This window comes from Lepisosteus oculatus, chromosome 1 (genome assembly GCF_040954835.1).
Source record: "Lepisosteus oculatus isolate fLepOcu1 chromosome 1, fLepOcu1.hap2, whole genome shotgun sequence".
Lineage (NCBI taxonomy): Eukaryota > Metazoa > Chordata > Actinopteri > Semionotiformes > Lepisosteidae > Lepisosteus > Lepisosteus oculatus.
In genome coordinates this window covers 3,096,476-3,107,645 of record NC_090696.1, presented here as the reverse complement: position 1 = coordinate 3,107,645, position 11,170 = coordinate 3,096,476, and the positions used below count along the sequence as shown (strand labels likewise).

The following is an 11,170-nucleotide window of genomic DNA, read 5'->3' as shown; positions in this document are numbered from 1 at the left end:
TCAGCGACGTATTGTGGGACTCGGCTTTAATATCGGGGCACGACGATTCAGAATAAAAAATCAAGTGTAACAGCATTATCTACAAGAGGAACTGATTTTATTGTTAGAGTTTGCTCTTCACAATGTTTTTTCCCCGAAAGAAATAACAAATCAAAGCCTAGCTAGCTTTCGATGCCTTGAAAAACGACTTTAAGTGCGGGGGTTTTAACGTCGAAATAAGTGCGAAACGACCTATAGCAGGGTGACTTATAACGGGGACAGTCTGTATAATAATTTCAGAATTGTACTTCTGAAGAGCTTTGGCAGACAAGCACATCCACAACCACAACCTCTGTTTCCAAAACAGACATCAGAATAATAAACTGTATCGACTGGAAACCAAAGACATGAGAAGTACTGGCATCGAAAGGAAAGAAAGACAGTACTGTGCATTGTCTTTCTTTCCTGGTCACTACAATGACAAGCAGATGTTATGAAACAGTCCAGCTGGTTTTGCTCTCGTGTGCTTGTTGAAAGTATACTGCACTGTGTATTCTTGTACTCTGATTATATATCCAAGAATACCATTATATAACCAGTTCTGCAAAGGAACTGTCATGAATAGGTTTATCCCATGCAGAAAAGAGAAGAGAGAGGCTGTGGAGCCTTCTTCAGGCGCAGACTCTTCTCCTTTTCAGCGGGAATAAACCTTTTACTTGTTCCTTTGCAGACTACACATGCTGACGCTGCTGCCCACCTAAACCACTATAAATAACCAGTTCTTATGCAATTGATCTGTTTTTCTTTTGTTAAGATTACCTTGCACATTTCTGTGTTTTAACATGTTTCTTTATTATAACACCAAGCACACTACAAGTTCCCAAAATAGTATGGTAATGTATAATGGTAGAGTGGTATTGCGCTGATGCTGTAGCTACGATGAGGCTATAACATTAAACCATTAGGTTTACTTATTTTAGGGCATCTAGTTTTATCAGATTTTTTCATATTCCCAAACAATTACATTGATAATACATTAAAATACTCTTTTATCTTCTAAGAAGAATCCCTTCTGCCTGACTGATGTTTTGTGCTCTGTGGCAGTGTACAGATGGCCTGCCCCTGTGCTCTGCCTCAGAGGCTCAGACAGGCAGAGCTGCACTGCGCCACAATTCGCCAACCCCTCCTGAAACATGCTAAAGCGCCTAACACTCCTATTACTGTCTGCCTGGCTGTCGTTTAGAGGCATACTGTGCTAATTTTGCCGTGCAAAGGGAGACATCCTGGTGTGCTACCCGAGCCCCTGCCACGCTGCCAAAGCAGATACACTGGCTTCTACACGACTCCCAGATCGATCAGTCACTAAATACCATACCGGCTTGGTGGGCCAATGGGCCTCTCCTGTTTGTTACGTTTCTCATGTTCCTATCAACTTGGAAGTCTTTTAGATTGGAAAATAAAACAACTCATTAATTGTTGAATCTCAGAAATCATGCCATCTTAAAATCTTTGTATTAGTTAAGATCACTTTATTGGCCACCTACAGTTTCTTGTATTAAGAATTTGTCTTTTCACATACCCCAGCTTGCTGTCCATGAGACACACAGACAGGGAGAGAAGCCTGGGGTCAGAGCACAGGATCAGCCATTTATACGGCACCCCTGGAGCAGCTGGGGTGAAGGGCCTTGCTCAGGGGCCCAAAAGAGTAGGATTCCTCTGCCGGCCGCGGGATACGAACCGGCAACCTGCCAGCCACAGAGCCTGAGCCTCAGAGCCACCATACCGCCAATGTACAGTATGTAATACTGTATAGAAACCAGCGCCATTCTACAGGTGTGAAGCTGGGGTCCTGACTTGCATTTGGAGATTCTTTGCTTCCATCCCTTGCGGCTGCTTTGGGATTAAAGGCTTCCAGGGAAATCGGAGGGGGGGAGTGGCCGTCCCGGAGCAGGGGCTGACTCATGCTTTTCCTGCTCGCAGCTTCTTGCTTCTGCAGCAAGTCTGGGCACAAAACAGCAGGCATTCAGGAGCAGAACTGGCTGATCTGTGGAGTAGTGTATACTGTATGATTAAGAGCATTGAATCTGAAATACCTGGGGTTTGTGGGTGTATCTCTTTTTTAAAAAACTTAATTTTTAAAGGATTTCAGTATAAAAAGAGGTCAATAGACGCCGATAATGGCAAGATAGTGGAGGTAGCTGCACCCCCATCTGCTCCAGAGAGGTGCCCTGTCCTGCCTGGCACAAGGCTTGCTGGAGCCACGGTGTGCAGCAGACACCATTGTTGCAAAGAGCAGGGGAGCTGATTCTGGATGAAAGCCCACTTCTAGAAGACCTGATTCACTGCTGCAGCTATTAATTTTCATCAACGACTGATACCTGGCAATGCACTAAATAACTGTCTTTCTCCTGTGGATGTTTCAGATGGGACATCCAGAGATGTGTCTGGGTCAGGTTTGGTCCTGGGCCTCGTGGTACTTTCTGTAAAGAAGTAAAAGCTATTGTTCTTTATACATGTCTTTTTTATTTGTGTCCTCATGTGATTCTGTGTGCTTTAAATAATTCAACTTACCAATTCTTTTGAGTACTCCGAAACCTTAATAAGGCCCCTATTGTCATGGATGTCGGGAGGGACGAACCGTGGAGAGGCAGGAGAGCGGTAAAAGACACTGTGCGTGGTGGCAGATCGGGGGACTAGCCCGGGCTCAGCAGTTCAGGAGTCGTATAGAAACCAATGTCCTCAGGCAGCAGATGTGGGGCGACCTGGTGCTAGGGGGGTCTCAGGACATACGAACATCAATGCTGAGCGAAGCAGAACCAGTGACCTGGAAATATATAGCCCCAGAGAGAGAGACACCGGAGTGACAGCGAAGCACAGGAAACTAGGGACAGGATAGAGTAGGAGCACCCTCTGGCTGCAGAGGGCATGACAGTACCCCCCCCTTCATGTGCAGCTCCCGACACCCATACAAATAAGTGAGTTACACAGCACTGGGGGGAGGAAAAACCTCATTTAACTGAAAGGAAACCTCCGGGAGTCCACGGCTGAGAGCTGCCCCCTCTTCCAGGGTATAAACCTTTATTGGGTAGAGGAAGGGGGGTCAGGTAGAGCTCTGGAGACTTAACACAAAAAAAAGACAAGTACACAAGCACAAACAAAGACAGAAATAAGCCTGGGAGACCAGGGTAACAAACCACAATAAACAGATAGGAACCAAGAGTTTCAAGACACACGGGACAGGGGGACCATAGAGAAGGGGAAACCAAGAAGTGAAAAAATCAAAACACCAAGCAAAAAACACAAATAAAAACAAAAACCCGGGAAAAATACAGCAGACTGGGCAATAGGCACGTGCACATTCTATCACGGAGTGGACAACCCGAGGAGAGCCAGCACTAGACCTGCTCACAGGCATGGATGTCAGGAAGGTGATATCCAGCAATTAGAAAGGGAGAGGGAAAAAGGCTCACCACCCTATCGCTGATATCGGAGTGGACAACCTGAGGAAACCCAGGTACAAGACCCGCTCACAGGCACGGATGACAGGAGTGATATCCAGCAATGAGGATGGGAGGGCCAGCTCAACATTCAATCACGGATGCCGGAAAGACAACCCGAGGAAAGCCAGGCCGCAGCCCGCTCACAGGCACAGGAGTCAGAAAAAGCATCCCGCGATATGAATAGGAGAGCTGAGAGGAAAAAAAACTGCTGAAAAAACAGAAAGCGCCGCTCACGGGGTCAGAAGGAGGCTCAGTGTTCTGTCACGGGTGTCGGGAGGGACGAACCGTGGAGAGGCAGGAGAGCGGAAAAAGACCCTGTGCGTAGCGGCGGATCAGGGGACTAGCCCGGGCTCAGCAGTTCAGGAGTCGTATAGAAACCAATGTCCTCAGGCAGCAGATGTGGGGCGACCTGGTGCTAGGGGGCTCTCAGGACATCCGAACGTCAATGCTGAGCGAAGGAGAACCAGTGACCTGGAAATATATAACCCCAGAGAGAGAGACACCGGAGTGACAGCGAAGCACAGGAAACTAGGGACAGGACAGAGTAGGAGCACCCTCTGGTTGCAGAGGGCGTGACACCTATGAAAACTTCCTTGTTAAAAACTAAAAACATTAACTTTCTTTAAAGCTGCATGAATATGACAATTCTTTAAAATGATGTTCTTTCCTCTTTGAACTTTCCAGTAAAGTAATATCCTTTTTTGTAACGAGGTGACCACAACCGAACACGATATTTTTCATAGGCTTTACTAGTGCTGCTTGTTGCTAGACCTACTGTATAAAGGGGCACTGGTCTCTCATCTACCTTCAGTAAATACTGGAAGAGGTCTGTAACCTCTTTTTGCGCACTCCCACATGGCAAGCAGACAAACAGAGAAGGTGATTAAGCAGAATACATAGAAAACCTCAACGTAAACAGTGTGTCAATGTGAGAAGAAAACATAATCTTGTTTCCCCCTCCTTTAAATAGCTTTGGACTGTTTCATTTGAAAAAGTGAAAAAGTAAGGTAACTTGTTTTAGATGGCTCTTGGCTGAAATCCCTTACTCTGTTTGCTGATCCCTGATTTGAACTCAAGCAGGTTTTCCATTAATTAAATGTTTCAGTCAGATATGAAGTACCTGCAAGAAAGAAGTCAGAGCAGGACTGGTTTTGTAGAGAAGGGGTTTTAACAAAAGTTAATCTCTCTATTGCACCAATTCTACATACAAAGACTGATTGTTCATGACATGTCCGTCTGTTTATTATTAACTAATTTGTCTGATGCTTTAATCCAAAGCCTCTTACATATGTGGCCCCATTTATAAAGCTGAGTGTTTTACTGTAGTAACCTGAGTGAAGTACCTCACTAAACAGTATGACAGCAGTTACCCACTTACTTCAGATCCGAACTCCAACCTTCCAGTCACAATGCCAACCTTAACCTTAACGGGAGCCGACTGCCAATTGTCTCTGTGCTCAAAACAATTCACGTCTTCAATCAATTCATGACGGGAATATGAAACCGAGTCTGAACGATGCTAGCTGGAATTCACAGCGAAAACCGAATGCACTGGAGAGAGAGACTAGTCAGAACCCAAGCGCGAGGGCCTGGGGACACAGAGCCGCCTGAAAGACCCGAATGGGAGGGTCACCAGCTCTCCAGACAGACGGAGGGAAAGTGAAGGATTAAAGAGAATAACTAAAGACGGGCCAGCGGAGGTTAGACAGCCGCGGCTGGACAGCAGGGCAATAGGCAACCTGACCCTGCGTGACTGGCTCCCTTGTCAAGCTCCTGAGGAAGAGGAGGGCCCCTCAGGTCTGAAGGCTGGCAGCAGGGAGCGGTGAGGTCCGACCTCAGAGGCCGGGCAGCAAACTCCTCTTGGGGTGGTCTGTGAGGAGGGAACCAGAACTGGTGCCCCGGGCCAGACCTGAGGGACACATCTGGTCCTCTCTGGGCTCCCGGAACCCCCCAGACAACACAGTCCCAGTCAGAGCTCCAGACAACAAGGAGGGCTCCACTGGGACCCTAGTAGGTGATGCAGGAAAGAAGGGAAAGAGGAAAGAAATTAAAGGGAGAGCCACGTTCCACATCCCTCCTCTAGAGGGCGCTCCTACCCCTGTCGGTTATGATTAATTTCTATTATTTCCTGGTGTGTCTCGTTTGCCTTTTGGTTAAAAGCCCAGCGTCTCTGCAGTTCGGGCTCAGTACTGGAAGATGGACGCCACAAGGCTTGCCTATTTTCCGGGTTCTCCGAAGGCAGGCCTTTTCCCCACCTGGGTCTGGGATTCAGAGTACCTGGTCCCGCTATGTTGGTAGTTCCTGTTCCTGTTCCTGTGCCGGTTCCGACCTGGTTCCCCTTGCGGATCTTGGATTATGGACTGCACCCTGACTTCCCTTTTGGATTTCCTTGGGCTTGATTGCACCTGCTCACTACGGTCACCGCCCCCTGTCTGTCCACCCATCCCATCCCTGTTGTACCTTCCTCCGTCATCTTTTACGGATTATACCGTCTGCATAGGGTCTTTAATAACGCACTCCACGGGCGTCAAAACCGGCTGCCGTGACACAGAGCCAATCAATCTGTCGGAATTAACGGGCTGGGCAGGAAAGTCCAGCTGGGCGGTCTGGTCGGAGGGTGCAGGAGCCGGCCCACTCAAGGCACACGACCTGGAGGGGGGTCTCTTCAAGATCCCAGGCCAGGCCTGCGCTGTCAGCACAGTCTCCCGGCTGCGGTCCTGCAACAACGGGCCCAGCGTCCAGATTCCAGGGAATCACCCTTACAAGACAGCCAGGGAAATTAAAAGACGTTCAAGGTGAAACTGGCCATTCTACAGAAGCATTGTGAAACCAAGTGAGAAGATTGGGATAAACATTGGATTAGGTCACTACATTCCAATTTGTAGATTAGAAATCCTGCAGCTCAGAGGAAGCATGACCACTCCTGTAAAATCTGCAGGCCCCCGGAAAGGGCAGGGACAATTGGGGTTAAAAACCTGAAGCAAATGGAAGACCAGGAATGCCCAAAGAAACTCAGTCACGGCAATTCTGTTTGGCTAATGGGCACCCCTAGTCAGTTGTGGAATAAAGATTAATGGAAAGAAAGAACTGTACTGGGGGCATCCCGTCCTGGTCCTGCAGGGGGCGCTGTGTCTGCAGGTCTCAGTAAAGCAGCAGCACCTGCAAAACAGGGAGAAGCTGATAAATTGGTCCTGTCAAGTCAATAATGAACTGGTGTAGTTCGTTAAGAGCTGAGTTAGAACGAGTGCCTGTGCACACACCTGCCTTCCAAGACTCGGACACCCCTGCCTTTATCCTTAAGACAACATGTCAGAGAATTCTGCCAATAAACTCAGCTCGACATCAGGATTAAAAAATCCCACAAACACAGACTGTTCCCCACACCTGAGTAACACTCTGTAAAAGAAACAAAGGAAAAAAATAAATAGAAAAAAGAGCCTGTAAACTGCTGTGAGGAAAACCCTGTTTGTTCATTCAGTGAACCAATTCTATCAGATAATCTCCTGAGACAAGGGCAGCACAGTGGCGCAGTAGTTAGTATTGCTGCCTCACAGCGCTGGGGCCCTGGGTTCAGTTCTGGACCTGGGTGCTGTCTGTGTGGAGTTTGTATGTTCTTCCTGTGTTCATGTGGGGTTCCTCTGGGTGCTTGAGTTTCCTCCCACAGTCCAAAGACAGGCTGGTAGGTTAACAGGCTTCTGGGGGAGCTAGCCCTGGTGTGAGTGTGTTGGTGTCGGTCTGCCCTGTGATGGATTGGCGTCCTGTCCAGGGTGTACCCTGCCTTGCACCCACTGTTTGCTGGGATAGGCTCCAGCTCCCACACCACCCTTTATTGGATAAAGCTGTTGGAAAATGGATGGCTGGAATCCCTCCCCTAAGAGTTCTGCTGGAAAGTGAGGTGATGTTTGTCATACACAGACTGCAGGACACTTGCATCTTTAAATGTCCACTTAAAACACTTACAAAATTCCTTAATCCTGATCTTTATTTTCAACTTAACACGTTTTATAACCCTAACCCTAATCCAAACCCTGAGACATTTCCTCAAGCCACGGTTAGCAGGCACTAGAGCATAGAGTCTGTGGAACATATACAGTAATTCTGGACACTTCTGGAACCTGTTCAATCACATGGGATAGAAGCATGAAAGACAGTTGCCTCTGAGCAGTCTCTAAAACTCAGTTTTCAATTCCAGAAACAAAAACTACACCATCTAGTGGTCTAGGAGCAAAATACCAGACACTGATTGCCTGTAGCTTCTCATTCTGTTTCGCGTTAGTGAGGTCATCCCTGATGGAGGCAGTCACAGTGCCTCAGTGAGGGGGCATACTGTACCAAGGAGGTACAAGACTCCAGTCCTTCCTGCATCCAAAGCTGGGAGGCACAGATCGATCAGCGCCAGTTTCTGCCCTCACGTAGGCCTTAACCGTCTGCACACGCCTGCCCTCTGAACACTTCTTCTTCTGTTCTCAACATTCTGCTCTCTTCTCTCTGCTCTTTGCACTCTCTGCCCTCCACACTCTGCCCTGTGCACTCTGTTTTCTGCACTCTGCCCTGTGCACTCTGGTCTCTGCACACTCTGCCCTGTGCACTCTGGTCTCTGCACACTCAGCCCTGTGCACTCTACTCTCTGCACACTCAGCCCTGTGCACTCTACTCTCTGCACTCTGCCCTGTGCACTCTACTCTCTGCACTCAGCCCTGTGCACACTCTGCCCTGTGCACACTCTGCCCTGTGCACACTCTGCCCTGTGCACTCTGATCTCTGCACACTCTGCCCTGTGCACACTCTGCCCTGTGCACTCTGCTTTCTGCACGCTCTGCCCTGTGCACTCTGCTCTCTGCACACTGCCCTGCACACTCAGCCCTGCTCACTCAGCCCTGTGCATTCTGCTCTCTGCACACTCTGCCCTGCACGCTTTTCCCTGTGCACTCTGATCTCTGCACACTCTGCCCTGCACACTCAGCCCTGTGCACTCTGGTCTCTGCACACTCTGCCCTCTGTGGACTCTGCCCTCTGTGGACTCTGCCCTCTGTGGACTCTGCCCTGTGCACACAGCCCTGTGCACTCTGTTCTCTGCACGCTCTGCTCTCTGCACACTCAGCCCTGTGGACTCTGCTCTCTGCACGCTCTGCCCTGCACACTCTACTCTGCACAACCTCCTCTCAGCCAACGGAAATCAGGCTGGCAGAGCTGTGGAAGCAGCAGACATCGGTCCCTGTTCAGGGCTCAATCACTCAAACATGAGAATGCAGAAACATGTTCTGTCATCTTCGTGCTGTTCAACCAGTAGTGTGGCAGTCAAGATTCGCCACCTACTGGACAAATGTAGATCTTATTTTATCTTATCCCCAGTGCTATGTTTGAACCTTCATACAATATGCTTATTCTGCATATCATACACAAAGCCTACATGACTTACTGCTGGAATGACTGAAAGCCCAGTGTGTCAAAACTCTTGTACTAACCCAAAAAATAGAACTCTGCTCTGCTAAAGAGATTCAGAAGAAGACCCGATCACAGACTCGATTTCAAATGTTCTTGCTGAAGTGACCTTAGCTCACCTGATGTTGGTTTATCATGTCCCACAGTTTGTCTATGCTCTGTGGGTCTTGTGTTTCTGTCCCCCAAAGCTGTGGAAAATAAAACAGTGGGGGGTTAAAACTCACCTAAAAATGTACCCTTTGAGACAGGCTTTTTCTGTGCTTCTTTTATCTTCCATGTGATCTGTTTTCTTGGTTGTGTAAGTGTATTTAATTTTTATTTTGAGAAATGTAGTGTTTGGAGATGAATGTTGTAAACAGAATACAGTTTATTACAAAGATGATATAGCCTGCTAACAACATAGACAGAAGAAAAGACGCATTGAATACAAAACAGGGGCAACAGGTTGAGCCGCAAAAGAATGGTGCAGAAAAAAGAGTGCAACGGACGCACCTGAGGAGACTGCAACACTTTCCGGGACGAAGCTGTTCCCCCCTCTGCGAGGACGCGGCAGGAAACAGCAGCACCCTCGCACACATGTGTCAACGGCTCCGGAGAGAGAAAGCCTGACGAGACACCTCATTGCGGGTTTCGCCATAAAAGAGGAAATAAATTGAGAGCCTCAGCAGATTTGTGAGCGCAGGCAGGCCTGGGCAGGTCTAGAGCACCTGGATGTCTGAGTCATGGGTCAAAAGCCCTGCAGACAGCATAACTGCCTGGAATGCAAATTCTGCTAACCTCCTGCAGCTTCCCAGGAGTACAGCCTAACAGCGCCTGCGGGTCAGAACTGGGCCACTTCCTTTACAGGAACGAACACTGAGGTACAGGACCCACGTGGAGCAGACTGACCCCACGCTCGTCAGTAGAAATTCCCACAGGAACTCCCCTGGAGAGAGTACTGGAGCTTGCTCTGAACTACAGCACCCAGAAAGAACATCCTGGCAGCAATGTTTCCAGAACCAAAGTAGGTGCAGAAGAGGAGTATAAATCCTACCAGAACATGAAATCAAAGGACAGAGAACTAAAGCTTTAATGGGCCCTAAAAGAACTTCTTGTCAGCAACAGAAATCAGATGAACAGTGAAAGATTTGAGACTCGGTGACCACAGCCTGGCCAGAGAAACTGAACAGCACAAAACACCATGGGCCACCAGAGGAGAGGCTGGATCCTCACTGTGAGAACTCTTCCTGCTCACCTGCACCAATACTCCAAAATAAGAGAAACCTGCTTCCCTAAATAAGTAACTGCCTCCTTAAAATGTGATGTAGGAGAACACAATTTCTGCACCACCCTGATTCCCCATCTACCAAAGTGTGAGGCAACATCAGTATTGACCAAGACAAGTGCAGAGTACTGAGCAATACTGCACACAGACAGAACACAGGAAAGGGCGGGTAGCTAGAGGAACATTTGGAACCACATTTGACTTTGTTCTGACATTAATCAATAAGATTTATGAAATACAGGTAAAAAGGATCCAGCCAGATGCCTAGATATTTATAAACTGTTCAGGTGCGGAGCTGCGTCAGCATGTGTAGTCTGCAAAGGAACAAGTAATAGTTTTATTCCAGGCTGAAAAGACAAGAGAGAAAACACAATGTTTCAGCTGTGAAGCCTTCTTTAGGTGTGAGAAAGACAGGAACAGTCTGCAGCTCCCGGTCTCACACTATACGACACAGAAATCAAGTTCCTGCTCTATGCAGATGACCTGGTCCTGCTGTTGCCCACAGAACAGGGGCTGCAGCACAACCTGGCACTGCTGGAGCGGTACTATCAGACCTGGGCGCTGACAGTCAATCTGGACAAGACCAGAGTTATGGTTTTCCAGAAGAAAGCCTGACCTCAGGAAAACAGGTACAAATTCACACTCAACAATAACACATTGGAGCACACATCCAGCTACACATATCTCGGTCTCACCATCAGCTCATCTGGGAGTTTTGACCTGGCAGTGAAGGCACTGAGGGAGAAGGTACTCAAGGCTTTCTACGCAATAAGAAGGAGGCTCTTCAACATCAACCCACCCACAAGAATCTGGCTCCAAATATTTGAAAGTGTAATCCAACCCATTGCCCTGTATGGCAGTGAAGTGTGGAGTCCCCTCACATACCAGGATTACATTCAATGGGACAAACACCTCACAGAAACTCTGCACATGGAGATCTGTAGAAACATCTTCCGTGTGCGGAGAAAAACACCTAACAACGGGT

General features: G+C 48.2%; 1 long non-coding RNA gene across 2 annotated transcripts; it reads right to left on the bottom strand.

Moving 5' to 3' along the window:
* Positions 1-1,130: 1,130 nt before the first annotated feature.
* On the bottom strand, positions 1,131-9,547 carry LOC107076980 (uncharacterized). 2 transcript variants are annotated; one of them, XR_011182566.1, is made up of 6 exons: positions 9,414-9,547; positions 9,041-9,109; positions 4,858-6,638; positions 2,551-3,950; positions 2,358-2,459; positions 1,131-1,980 (listed from the first exon to the last, which is right to left on the bottom strand). It is a non-coding gene; the product is annotated as an uncharacterized lncRNA (long non-coding RNA). The 2 variants fall into 2 exon arrangements; XR_011182452.1 differs by having other exon boundaries at positions 2,551-6,638.
* Between the last annotated feature and the right edge of the window lie 1,623 nt (positions 9,548-11,170).